A 13447-nucleotide genomic window follows, 5' to 3' on the forward strand; every position below is an offset into this window, starting at 1 on the left:
AAAACTGCTACGTAATGGCCAACTTTCGCATGGGGCAGGCAATAAAGATCTTTTCTACCTTCAATATTGACCAATTCAAGGTTTACATCAAATTTCCGTTGAAAAATACAAATAGGACGAAAATTCCGAATAAAGTTTACTTTTCTACATTACTTACAAACTAGCGGAAATTGCTTTCCCACCATCATCCACCCATTATAAACGCTAATCGACTGGTATAAGTTAATCGATGATATTTCGAACGAATTACCCGAATATGAACTAATAAATTACAGTGCACCCTACTTTTGTACGTGTGGATGGTGGATATATCTATAATACGTAAATATCGTTAAAACTATACTATCTGTATGCTTGTGAAACGTTATCGCTGGCATATTAAAAGCAAATATCATAAATTATGTACGCTGTAAACGAACGTGTAAAAAGCTCCCCGACTCAAAATTGTTTAATATTTTTGCCATCAAAAGTGTGGAAAGTTTGTATGGTTGCTGTCTTAGTGATACATTACATCCATGAATATTATTTTCGCTTAAAAGGTGAAATGGAACAATTTGTTGGCAACAGCGTGCAAGAATAATAACACCTAAACAAGTTTCCATTTTTAATATCCATTAAGATATATGGTGGGATGGTTGGTATAGTGTACTAAAATGTTGATAACTTTTTTTCTTTACTACTTTACAGTTTTATTGTGCAGCTTACACTTTTGCCCACTTCTTCCACGAAAAGTAGTTAAATGAAATAATAACTTGAGGTGGCTACCATTCCCAATGTTTTCAATTACTCGAACTGAAAAATAATGACGCGAATCAACTGTAACATTTCGCTGCGCAGATTACAGTAACTATGAAAACGAAAATTTCTACTGAACATTTTTCAAGAGTACAATCGCTAAACCGAACTGGTATGCATACGTTATTTTGCACCAGCTGGTCACATGCAATTACAAATGGGATCAGCTGGTGCAAAATAACGTATGCACACCAATTCGGTTTAGCGATTGTAACTTTGATTCAGTCAAAAGTGAAAATGTACGAAATTAGCGTTCCTGTTCTAGGGGAGAAGATGATTCATGTAGCAACTCGATTGAGTTAACTGACGGAGATTCAAACTCAACCGCAGACACACTTGAACCGATTGTCAGATTTGTAAACAAAATCGAGACTGATCGAAGGACAGCTTTCGCAAAAGCATTGTTGGGAGAAGCGGTATGCGACTCGCACTAGTTTCCCTCCTAGTACATCATAGGTGGCACTGGGTTTGTCGCTTATCTTACCACTGGTACAATAGAATGATTCAATAATGGAAGTGGGATTTTGGTGTGCTCTCAGCTCTCTGTGTCAAATTCACATCTTTGATAAACTCTGATAAAATTTGACAGGAACACACCTATTACAGCCTTTGGGCAAGTCTTTTTTGACAGATTTATCTGCTAAATTTGAGATGTACTAGGTGTTGTTAATGTGGTCACTTTCTGAATTTATTCGCTTCTAAAATTGGTTTTATTAGCAAATTTTCATTTTTCAATTGATATCGATTTTCGGATGTTATTTTGTCTGTATCTAAAGTTCTCTCGTCACTTGAACGACGGTGAATTTCACCAGGTAACATTTTTACGTACAACTCCCTCATTTAATAAACAATAATCAATACAGCACTTGTTATAGATGAATATGTTTATGCAGCAACGGGACATGTCACATTAGCGCGAATTATAAGAAAAATTAAGTTTCATGAAGTGTCGAATTGGCTTACGAGTTCTTTGTTTCAATTGTTCGGAGTTAAATCAACGAATTTTCTTTTTTCTTATAGTTTCCTAACATTTTCCGTTTCTGCATTTAGCTACTCATACATGCATGCACAAGAAAATTCTTCCCGAAGACATACACTGTATTGCTGGTATTGAAAAGCAAATTGGTGACGTCTCCCCATTTGAGGGAAAATATTCAAATTATACCAAATATTTCGTTGATATCAACCTGGTGACATATATGATGTGATGATGATTAAACATATATTCAAGGTTGATTGCTGTATTCGTAGTTCAGGGAGGTATAAATACCACAACAGTTTACATAGGTCATAGGTCTCAGACGGTTACTATCGCTACAAGTTACAAAAATGCAATCACAAATCGTATTGTTAGTTATTTTGTTGACACTGAACGCGACATATAGTTCCATTATAGTTCGGTTACTATGGACGCAACATGAGTCTCGATTATGAATTAAATCTGGTATCATTCGTTGGAATCCAGACATGATTTAGATCAGACTGGACAACAGTGACAACAGTTGGGTTAGTAGCTCCAAGCCTAGGTTACAATTAAAAAATCTTTTTGGTTCTGGGTAATGGGCTTCTGCAAGTGGTATCTGTGTTTGTCCATTGAAAAAATTTTTACTGTTTATATTGAGCCCTTCAATACAATACGCAGAAAACCTTTCTAATGGCCTCTTTTGTCATAGTTAAGTTTAGTTGTCCAGCAGTTTCTCTAAGTCCAAAAGCAAATAAAAAATTAATTTGAGTTCATTATTGGGCTTTCAGTTAACAACGGAAAATTTCAGAAGTCTTCTATTAAGAGACATTGATGCGCTGCTTTGATCATATCTTTCCACCAAAATACTTTTTCAAAAATATAGGACCACGAATGTGTTAGCCAAGGGAAGAAAATAGTAAGGCTCGGAACGGGTTTGGGTTGACCTGTTTTAGTTCAGGTTGACCTGTTTTAGTTCAGGTTGACCTGAACCGGATTTATGACCCGAACCTGAAAAATTATTTCGGGTTCAACCCGAACTTGACCCGAACTTGAATTTTCGATTTCGGGTTTAGCCCGAACCAGACCTGAACCCGAAATTGTTCAACCCGAATGTGACCTGAACCTGAATTTTCAATTTCGAGTTCGACCCGAACCTGAACTGAACCCGAAATTTTAAATTTAATCAGAACCCGAACCAGACCTGATTAAATTTTAAATTTCGGGTTCAGTTCAGGTTCGGGTCGAACTCGAAATTGAAAATTCAGGTTCAGGTCACATTCGACTTGAACAATTTCGGGTTCAGGTCGGGTTCGGGTTAAACCCGAAATCGAAAATTCAAGTTCGGGTCAAGTTCGGGTTGAACCCGAAATAATTTTTCAGGTTCGGGTTAAATCAAGTTCGGGTTCCGGTCTGACCGAACCCGACCCGTTCCGAGCCTTAGAAAATAGGAAATTTTTCACCGAGATCCGCAATTCACTCAAGGTGGAATTTCCTTTTTTCCCTGTAGTATACAAATCAAGCAGTTTCCAGAACCAAAATATGGTTAGTTCGTTTAGTAGCATTGAACTTAAAGCTCATTTAAAGCAAAAATAGACGGCTAGTGCCTCGTTCCCAATATTTGAGTGATTTGTTTAGAACCTTTTTCAATAACACGAAACGATTTACAACTACTGCTAACAACGATAATCTTCTAAGACTTGAGTTGATCCATCTAACATCTCCAAATAAATGCGAAATTCATTTCGGTATTTGGTTTTACTAGAAGTTGTACAATGTAAAATGCGGTGAGCAGAATCCTCAAAGTGTATAAATAGGTTCGTTATTAAGGTAAAGAAATAATACCACAAAATATACCAGCAGATCCAAAATCAAACGAGTATTGTATGAACGCTGAATGCCACGGCATAGTTAAGAAAACAGGCAGTATCGGTCCATTTTTCGAAAGTCAAATTAGGAACAGTTGACTTTATAGAATCAGTACATTGAATTTTAGGTAAGAGTTAATTCATTCAAAGTTCGATCTTGGAAAAACATTAGTACTCACTTCCCAAAATCTAAGCTGACTTATGAATTAAAGGTTGCTCGTCAAATCAGCTACTCATGCCTGTAGCTTTACTATGTCGTGTGGATACTACGGTTTCTTTAACCATCGCTCACAAATTTAAATTTTAATGAAAAAGATTAACGTAAACGTACCTTAATGTGTCGTTCCTTTTATCCCTTTACGAAATTCCCTTCGGAAATTAAGCTTCGTTCAAATTACAAAATTCGAAATTTTGTATTTTCACAGGACATCCACTGCAGAAATACAAAGTGTCCTTTTTAAAGTTATATACCCCGAAGTGACAGGCGGTGATGGAACAAAAATTTTCGGTTCTGTTTTAAAAAGCTGTCCGTCAAAGTGAACTTCACAAACACATAAAGTATCTCAACATTTCAGTAATACAAGAGAGGATTCTTCCTCCAAAAAAAACGGACGCATCAAAATTATTTAATCATTTTCGGGGTAGAATTAATCACCGAACCACTCTTTTAAGCAGAACCACTTAATTCATTATCCTAACAAACCCCTACTTAATAACATCGCACCGTTAATGATATGGGTTTGGTGGAAGATTTATTATTGAAAATTACCAGCGCAGCCCCGTGCACACGAGAAGTAAAAACGAATTACAATTTATCAAATCAACGTAACTTCGTTGGATGGTTTGTTATACCTACACCCTCTAACAAAACCGATTCGGATGAAGCCAGCGCGATGACTGAACGTTATAATACCATTGATAGGAGACTGTGTGTTTGAATAGGACTTGGTGTTTCTCCTTTTTCGGAATGCATTTCGTGGCAATGTACTGCGCATGCGTTCAACATGCCATGCTTTTCGGAGTGTTCAGAGGGGTGGCTTTTAGTTTATTTTTATCGTTATACATTCATGTGATGTAAATACACTAACGTTTTATTTATCAAAATCGGATGAGTTATGATTACAGATTTTTCGATGGGTAATTTGTCTATGCTTAAAGAGTAAATACCCTTTAGGGTTATTCCTAACGCAATAATTGTATTCCTTTGAAAGGTTAATTAAAATTTACAGTCGTTGTTCGTACTTGACCTCTGGTGTCTGTATCGGTTGGTTATGAACACGTGGAAATCAACAGGTTTATAAACTGATTTTTTTGTACCATTCTAATTACGATGGAGCGAGATCATGGTAATTGGCAGCATAGGATAAGTAATGAGTACAAGAAAGGGCGCTGATAATTAAAATTGTTTATTTATTTTCAAAACTGACAAAAATGGTCACCTCATTAGGAAAATTGGAGGGTATTTTCCTCTTTCAACAATGTGAAGCTGTAACTATCAGATGGGCTAGCAAACTGTCTAATGCTAATAGAATAACCTAAAAGTTACAAAGGTTATAGCGAACATGTGTCATATGTGTGTATATGGTGGCATTTATTATTCATGTGAATATAATCTATGCATAGAGACACAGAGCGTCTTGGTTATTTGTGCAGCAAGATGCGTTCTCCGTTTGATCATATGTTACAGTAGACGTCAGTAAAATTTAGTCATGAATTTGCTTCATCTGTTTTTCAGCTGATCTACACATACAATCAAAACTGTTTCAGTTTTTACAGTTGAAGCTGCTACACGCACGCGGGTGGTAGTGGTAAAACCGTATAAACAAATATAAACAGTTTTGATTGTGTGTAGATCAGCTGAAAAACAGATGAACCAAATTGATGCAATATATGAATCTTTGGATGATATAATTTAGCATGTTATGACATTACTAATTCGATAATCTTGATGTCTTCTCAGGTATGCTTTCTAGAGCGAGAAAATTTGTAGAGTTTTTTGAGAAAAAAAAAAGTTTCCGCAGGTCGTCATCCTGAAAAGTTTCAGACCAAAATAGGGTCGAACATGACAAAGAAAGTTCGAATCTGATGGATCTTTTATAGGAAATTCATTCTTGACGTCAAATGGATATGCAATTTCAGTATTATCGAGGTATGGTGGTAGATTGGTTCCTAAAATTCAATGGTCCTCCATCTTCCCAGAACGAGAACTCAAAGGTTTTCAGCGACATTTCAGGTTTTCTTCGGGCTCCTTCTGAACTTTTGGTATTATTGAGGTTGCGGTGGATTGGTTCCTAAGGTTCCCAACACTCATCTGGGTCCAGCATCATCCTAGAGTTGGAACTGAAGAATGTTTGAAGATTTTTTCGTTTTTGGTAACTTTTCAGGTTTTTGTAAATTTAAGCTGGCTGGTTCCTCAAAAACAAGTTAATGTAGATTATGGACCTACCAGAACCCAGAGAAATCCTTCTGAGTTCCAATTGTTTGAAGAAAACAAATTATTAACAAGCAACTCCAAAACTTCCAAACGCAAGTGACGCAGGTCCTTATGCCTTCACTTATAAAATGGCCCATATCGCTATGGGTGAACTAAAATATAAAAATCCTCCAAAAAAATAATAATTTCGATCTCTTTGATGTATCTTCTCTAAACGGGAATCTCTTGATCTTATAAATCATTCTCTAATTGCCGGATACAAATATCGACCAAGTTACCAACAGTAACTACAAAATCACTGATTACATGCAGCTGCGATATGGTCGTACAAATATTGCGCTTATAGGCATGAATGTAGTAGTAAGCTGTACCGTTGAACTACCTAACATATGTTGTTTCAATCATTGAATTAAGTTAAAGGAACAGACTCCTCAATACGCTGGCCGTCTCCTAAGGGTAAAGTCGCTTTCTCAGCAACATCAATATCAATAAACTTTTTTATGCATGTTCACTGTATACAAGAGATAATAAAGTATCAGCATTCAGCATCCACATCAGCATGTTGCTACAATGTTCACATCGAAATCCTCTTCCTCCATTTATGGATCCTAATTGAATTTATTACAAGGGCAATTCATCTTTAACGATTCACTTTGCTATAGTAGTCATTTACGAAGAGGTTAAACTTTTAGCAAGTGGAAAGTGCAGACCCATAAAACATAAAACATAAAGCAATTTTCCCTTCACATCACTCAATGAAACTGATTCATTTAACACACAAACCCTAAGTCATATAAAACTTTTGTCCAATTAAACAAATAACCATAATTGAGACATTACCAAGGTCGTAAACTTCCTCATCAAATACTTCAATAAGTTTTCCGTTTCTCTGCAAAAAAAAAACGAGAAGTTTAAGTACAACTGTGAGAGCCATTATTGAATCCATTTCAGTTTCATATACACAACTTTATGGCTTTTTTGGCACATCGTATACACATACAATATTTCGTATAACGCATGAGATGAATGTTCTTCAAGGAAAAAGTGTGTGCTTTACCGTCTTACGCTTTTTAGTTGCAATATATTTTAGTCCAGCTATATATTCAGTAGACTGGGACATTATTCCACAAGTGACGTATAATACATACATTCCACTTAATCTAGTACTTCACGACAAATGGAAGAATTTTATACGAAATCTTTTACTTCATCAGTTTTAACGTCGCTATAAAAGATTACACCATTCATCGTTTACATGTTGCTGTCTCTGTCTATAACAGATGACTATCCGTTTGTAAAATGTTATAAACATGCTGGTCAAGTGATTTTGGTCCTGTTACATGCCCACTTCTTAAAATGTCTATTGGACGGAAAAAAGGTTCTAATAGGCCATCAAAATCATTCGCTTCGGCGAATCACCTAGACTATAATATTATGAAAGCGAAAATATTGTATCGGTAGCTGTTATATGCCGCGCTATAATAAAAATGTTTCGGTTTTCGATTTAATGTTCTGTTAGCTACACATAAGAAAGCACTAACCAGTCGGAAGAACATTTTCATTCTGGTGTACGTGAATATATGGTTCAGCTGTATGTTAGTATATTTAATATATGGTGTAACCAGCTAGTCTTACATAGATTTAGATTTAGCTAATAATACGGTAATCTGTCACTTTGATTGACATGGGTTGGGTGAAACACGACAACAACAAGAGAAAATAGCTACTTTTTCGTCGATATTGTATATATGAGAAAAGTGGAACGTTTTCGCAACGCATTTTATATTTATAGCTGAAGCGACCATTTATAGATTTCGGTTAGATGATTTTGTGGACAATTTGCCTTCTTTCTTTCCATTTTTATTTTTAAATTGACGTATAATATTGTCGTCTGGGGTATAGGGAAATAATAATTCATTTAAGGGACAACATGTCTTCATTAAATTTTAATATTTGCACAGAGTTTTGTAATTGACTTAGTCATTAAATTTAGACAGTTTTCGGAAACGATATGCTCAGATAATAATACCGGAGAATGGATATAGGTAGACATTGATGGATAGAAGGCAGGGTGGAGGATAAGAAAGAGTAAGCAGTTCTTTAAGATCGTGTAACAGAATTTTTAAGATTTTGTTATCGAAGCTTTTGTACGGATTTTGAAAAGAATCCTCGATTCAAGAGAAAAGCAGATACTCAGATCAGAGGTCTTTTCAGAAGCATTTTGCTTTTTTTTTTTAAAGAAAGAAATTTTTTAAATGGTAGAAAATTGCTTATTACTAAATGGTGTCCTTTTGTTCCCTTCTCCTTGCCCTGACCTTACTTCTCCTATCGTTCCAATTTTAGTGTTCTTCTCAACCAGATTTTTCCTAACTTCTTTGGACTAGGTATTTAACATTCAAAAGCATTCACCTATCCATTAACTTTTGAATACTGTGTAAGGTCTGCGTAAAGTTCAATTCATGAACGATATATTTGAACGTTTACCCTTTATCTGTGCCTTACAACAAAAACATTAAAATTCAAACTTCCTAATCAATATGCTGTGCGTAAGTGTTGATTCCAATTAAAGTTTGGTATATGACAAGCTTCCACAGTGTGGAAACCTATTTCATTGTTTCACTGGCAGTAAAGGAAGAAGCGGTATTCCGTTTTTTGTTTTACATAAAATTTTGCATTGATTTCCCCAGGCATTTGCTCTTTTTCCAACCGAATTTAAGGCAATACTTGTGACTAAAAATTATTTTCGGATCGCTGTAGGGAACAACCGAGCCCTCAGTTCTTTTTAACTAGAGACACATTTTACTGGCCAAATATATTCTAAATTTGGATAGGTCGGGTGATCGAGATGTTTGTAGTATAGCTATTTCGATGTAAGTATTTTTCGGATGTAGCACGTTCTTTGTGTACCATCGAAATGTTCCGATTGGTGTACTGTTCTACAAAATGGTCATCACTTTACAAAGCATAGTAGAGTCAATGTTCACCAAAGTATAGTAAATCTGTCGCTATTCCTAATGATTTACGCGACTACAAGGATATTAACAGAGGAACTTTTCCTTCCATTCTTTATCGAAACAAAAACAAAACTCAACGCATGATATACATTCAGATGGTGGAAAGTCAACAAAAGTTCGTAAAAGATTTTCTGAAAATCGTCTCTATTGTTTTATATATGCGCCCATAAAATTCGGCATTATCTTCAATATCCAAGTTCTTGGAACATCATCAGTAACCATTGGCTGTATATATTTTGAGTCTCCATCGCTGTATATCTCTAACTTAGCCACACACATATTAGGAGAAAGGGTAAATGTTCTTACATGTTTGCTCAACTTTATTCACCGAAAAAATTTAACGCATAACTTTTCGACGAAAGCATTGCTTTGTCGAAGTTTACAAGTTTGGATGACACGAATGGATATTCTTTGAGTTGTTAACTTTATGTGTTGTTAGAGTCGGTGTAATGGATGAGTGTATAAGTGGTTTTCTGTCACGTATCGTTATTAAGTTCCCACATTTAGATTAGAGAAAACGTGAGAAAAGGCCAAGCAAAAGTTTTTTTTGGGAAACATGAGAAAATGAGGGGATGTGTGCCGACCAGACAAAGGCTGGACTTAAATAATATATAGCAATGCAAAAGACACCTAATATCAACGTCGACTAAAATGTGTTTCACACGGAACATTCGGTGGAAAGTATACTTTCATTACCAGATCTCTCGTTGACTTTTGCATATAAAGCTGATTACATGGCTCGGATTATCGTCTAAGAAACGATATTATCGGTCAAAAAACGATATTATCGTTCAAAAAACGATATTATCGTTAAAAAACGATATTATCGTTCAAAAAACGATATTATCGTTCAAAAAACGATATTATCGTTCAAAAAACGATATTATCGTTCAAAAAACGATATTATCGTTCAAAAAACGATATTATCGTTAAAAAACGATATTATCGTTCAAAAAACGATATTATCGTTCGAAAAACGATATTATCGTTCAAAAAACGATATTATCGTTCAAAAAACGATATTATCGTTCAAAAAACGATATTATCGTTAAAAAACGATATTATCGTTAAAAAAACGATATTATCGTTCAAAAAACGATATTATCGTTCAAAAAACGATATTATCGTTCAAAAAACGATATTATCGTTCAAAAAACGATATTATCGTTCAAAAAACGATATTATCGTTCAAAAAACGACATTATCGTTCAGAAAACGATATTATCGTTCAGAAAACGATATTATCGATCGTTCAAAAAACGATGTCAACCCTTGACAAGTTAACAGAGCACTCATCTTGATTGCAATTTATTTCGTAAAACAAAAGAAATCCCAGCAAATGGACCGTACAACGAACCTACCACTCGTTCATTCTACAGTTACCAATTTGTAATCTGATTTCATCGAACCGACGTTTCTATTGAATTACTTTATAACCTTAACTTTAAAATTAATTTATTTATCGACCTACCCTCGAACTCAAAGAATTAAATTTTACTAATTTTCATTTTTCGGTTTATTCATTCCCCCAGTCAGTTTAAATGGTCAATTTTCTGATATGAAAGGAAAACTTTCGCCGGAAAATGTAATTAGAGCATAGAATGCTGAACAAATTGTACACTCCCACATAACAGAGTCCAGATAACATAGCCCAAGGACGGTTTATAATTTTTTTTTATTCTCTTCGTCTCCATCTATTATGTATGTTTCCGTTGTCTGTTTGAGTTTTAGGAAGGAAAAGAAATTGATTAAACCGAATGCGAGATGGAAGAATAAGAAATTTTTGTTCGACTGGAACGTTTTGTGTTTATGGTTTTTAATCTTCGTAGTAAATCTGTGTGAGTAAATCAGACATTTAACCTTTCGCAGACGGTTTTAAACAGCAGTCTTACTATCGGAAAAACTACTTCAATTGATCTAAGTGCATTCATTGATTTGAAATCTTTTACTTCAATTTTTTTGAACATAAATGTCAGTCGTACGTAACAGATTAAGTTAATAAGTTTAGATTTACATTTAGCCAGTTGTGGACCATATTTTGAGAAACAGTTGCAGAATGAAAAGAAACGGAAACGACAACAAGAACATCAATTTAAGAGTCATATTGCCAAATCTTCAAACACGTATCTTTCACTTTTTCAAAAAAAAGTTGAAAAGAGCTCAAAAGTAAAGACATGTCAGAGGGTACTGAAAACAGTTTTTCGGCAAAGACCTAAGGAAAAAGTTATTTTAAATTGTTTTAATGTTGTACGAATGTCGGCCTTGGAAAGACCTACAGGTAGAGTATACGCACTACTTGGTGCGAGTACATCCACGAGAGTTTTGACTAAAAATATAGTGAATGTTCGGAGAGTCCGGATTCTCTGCAGCTTCGTTGTTCCACGGAACTGAGTATGGGCCTCTGTCTAGTACGCCTTTGCTCTACGAGCCCATTGTATCTTTTAGTAACCAGTTCGGTCCTGCTAATCCTAGTAATCAGATTTCTTACTTAGAGAAATAAATGAACGAAGGTTCATTTTAGCTAGACTTGATATCCTTAAAGCACCCTCGAGCTGGAAAATCTACATACAGATTGAAACATGTAAAATTTCAAACCGCAAAACCGTTGCTCATCAAATCGTAAATCGAAGAATTGATAGGTTTATCTAAATATGACGCGTTTGCTATCTCTAAGTAGCTGAGAAAGAGAAATTGTGGAAACTTTATTTGTTTAATCTTTACTATGTTGCCGTTGGCACAAATACTTTTCGGATTTTTTTTTTTTATTCAGTTTATTCTTTCACAAATGTAAGTATCAGTTATCACCTTCCACAGGACATTCGTTTCGGTCCATACATTCACCGTCATCAGTTCTTACGAATCCGCTATCACAAATGCATCGTCGAACACAAATTGGTGGGCACGTAATATACGGTAAGTGCAAATTTTCACAAGTCACGTCACATATTGCCGCATTACCGCATTCTCGAAACGATTCGTTTGCACCGCAATCGTACTCGTCAACGTTTGCGTTGTGATGGGTCGGGAGAAATGCACTATCAACTGTGCATAAAATGAGGCACAAAATTATCTTTGTCGACTATTTTCGCACCAAATCCAATTCAAGTATCACTCACCAATTACAGTCGCCAGAACGAGCAGTGATAAAACAATTAATTTCATATTTGTCTTTCTGACTTTGCGTCAACTTCACTTCACTGAGACAACGTTTCAAAAACAACAATGATGTTGAATGCACTCAATGTCTCAATGATTGACCATTTATACCGAATAATGTTATCAGGAACCAGTCAATTGAATGTACGTCCTAATCTGATTGATAAGATACAAAATGTACTGATTGAATGGGCGTTTATCTGGATTGTTTTGCTGTAAGCCAGATTACCAAAAACGATAAGGTTCTTCTTTCCGGTGGGGACATTGAGCATTAAACATATAGCAGGGATGCTACGGTTTCGAACCTCCAATAGTTGCCACATCTCTAGTACCAGCACCCCCGTGAATAACGTGAATAGTGTTACACCCTTGAGAACAACATGCAAATACAGCTGCGGTTGATATTGTAGATTAACTGTAGGCAAAGTTTGCTGTAAGAGATTCTCAACTGTGTTTGGCGTTACTCCTCCTAAAAGAGGACTAAAAGAAGGCTGTAGGACCACTAGCGGCACTTAAAAACTTCGTTCTAGTTAAGAGGATCGTTTTCGCCCAAAGGTAAATATTGCTTATGGTTAAATACGGAAGCGACACATGTCGCATTAGTGAATTATAAGAAAAATGAAGTTTTATTGATTTAGCTCCGTTTCAGATAGGCTGATGAACGATGTCAACAGAAGTTTTTAGACCCGTACGAAGTACTGGGGTCTTATAGGTTTACGCATACGTTTGTAACACGTCGAATTGGACTCCCCGAGTAAGGGGAAACCTATTGTGGTTGTCTAGAGATGCCAAATCCGCGAAAAAAAAAATGTCACCTCGTTTACTTTAACCACAACACTGCTTCTAGCATGAACATAGAAAATATTCGGAGACTGATGAAATAGTCAGGTAAACGATATATCACTAAACTATTTTGTCTGGGCTGGTTCCCTGTGGCGTAAAATTAGCGATTTACGGTTCGGCAATGTGCCAATTTAATCAATGGATTGTTTTCAAAAATGTATCCAATTGACGAATCCTCGGACGAATCATGCTGCGCTTCAAGAATAATTAAACCAAATAGTAATCTAGAATTTCTATCTAGATTTCTAGAATTACGAGCCAACAATTAAAATACGAGTTAAACACTACAGTTACCAGCAGTTAACAGTTAATTTTATAATGACCGACTCTGCGGATATACTCTCAGAAGTAAATAGTGTTTAACATAACAGAACAA

At 35.5% G+C, this 13447-nt stretch overlaps 1 protein-coding gene across 1 annotated transcript in view; it reads right to left on the reverse strand.

Moving 5' to 3' along the window:
- Window positions 1–4532, reverse strand: part of LOC119074516 (adhesion G protein-coupled receptor L4-like) — a 100305-nt gene extending 95773 nt beyond the window's left edge. The window contains exon 1 of the mRNA XM_037180679.1: window positions 3956–4532. The gene's annotated coding sequence lies outside the window, so the exon portion shown is untranslated. The remainder of the gene's footprint in view (window positions 1–3955) is intronic.
- Window positions 4533–13447: the final 8915 nt, after the last annotated feature.

Source organism: Bradysia coprophila, unplaced genomic scaffold (assembly GCF_014529535.1).
Source record: "Bradysia coprophila strain Holo2 unplaced genomic scaffold, BU_Bcop_v1 contig_151, whole genome shotgun sequence".
NCBI lineage: Eukaryota > Metazoa > Arthropoda > Insecta > Diptera > Sciaridae > Bradysia > Bradysia coprophila.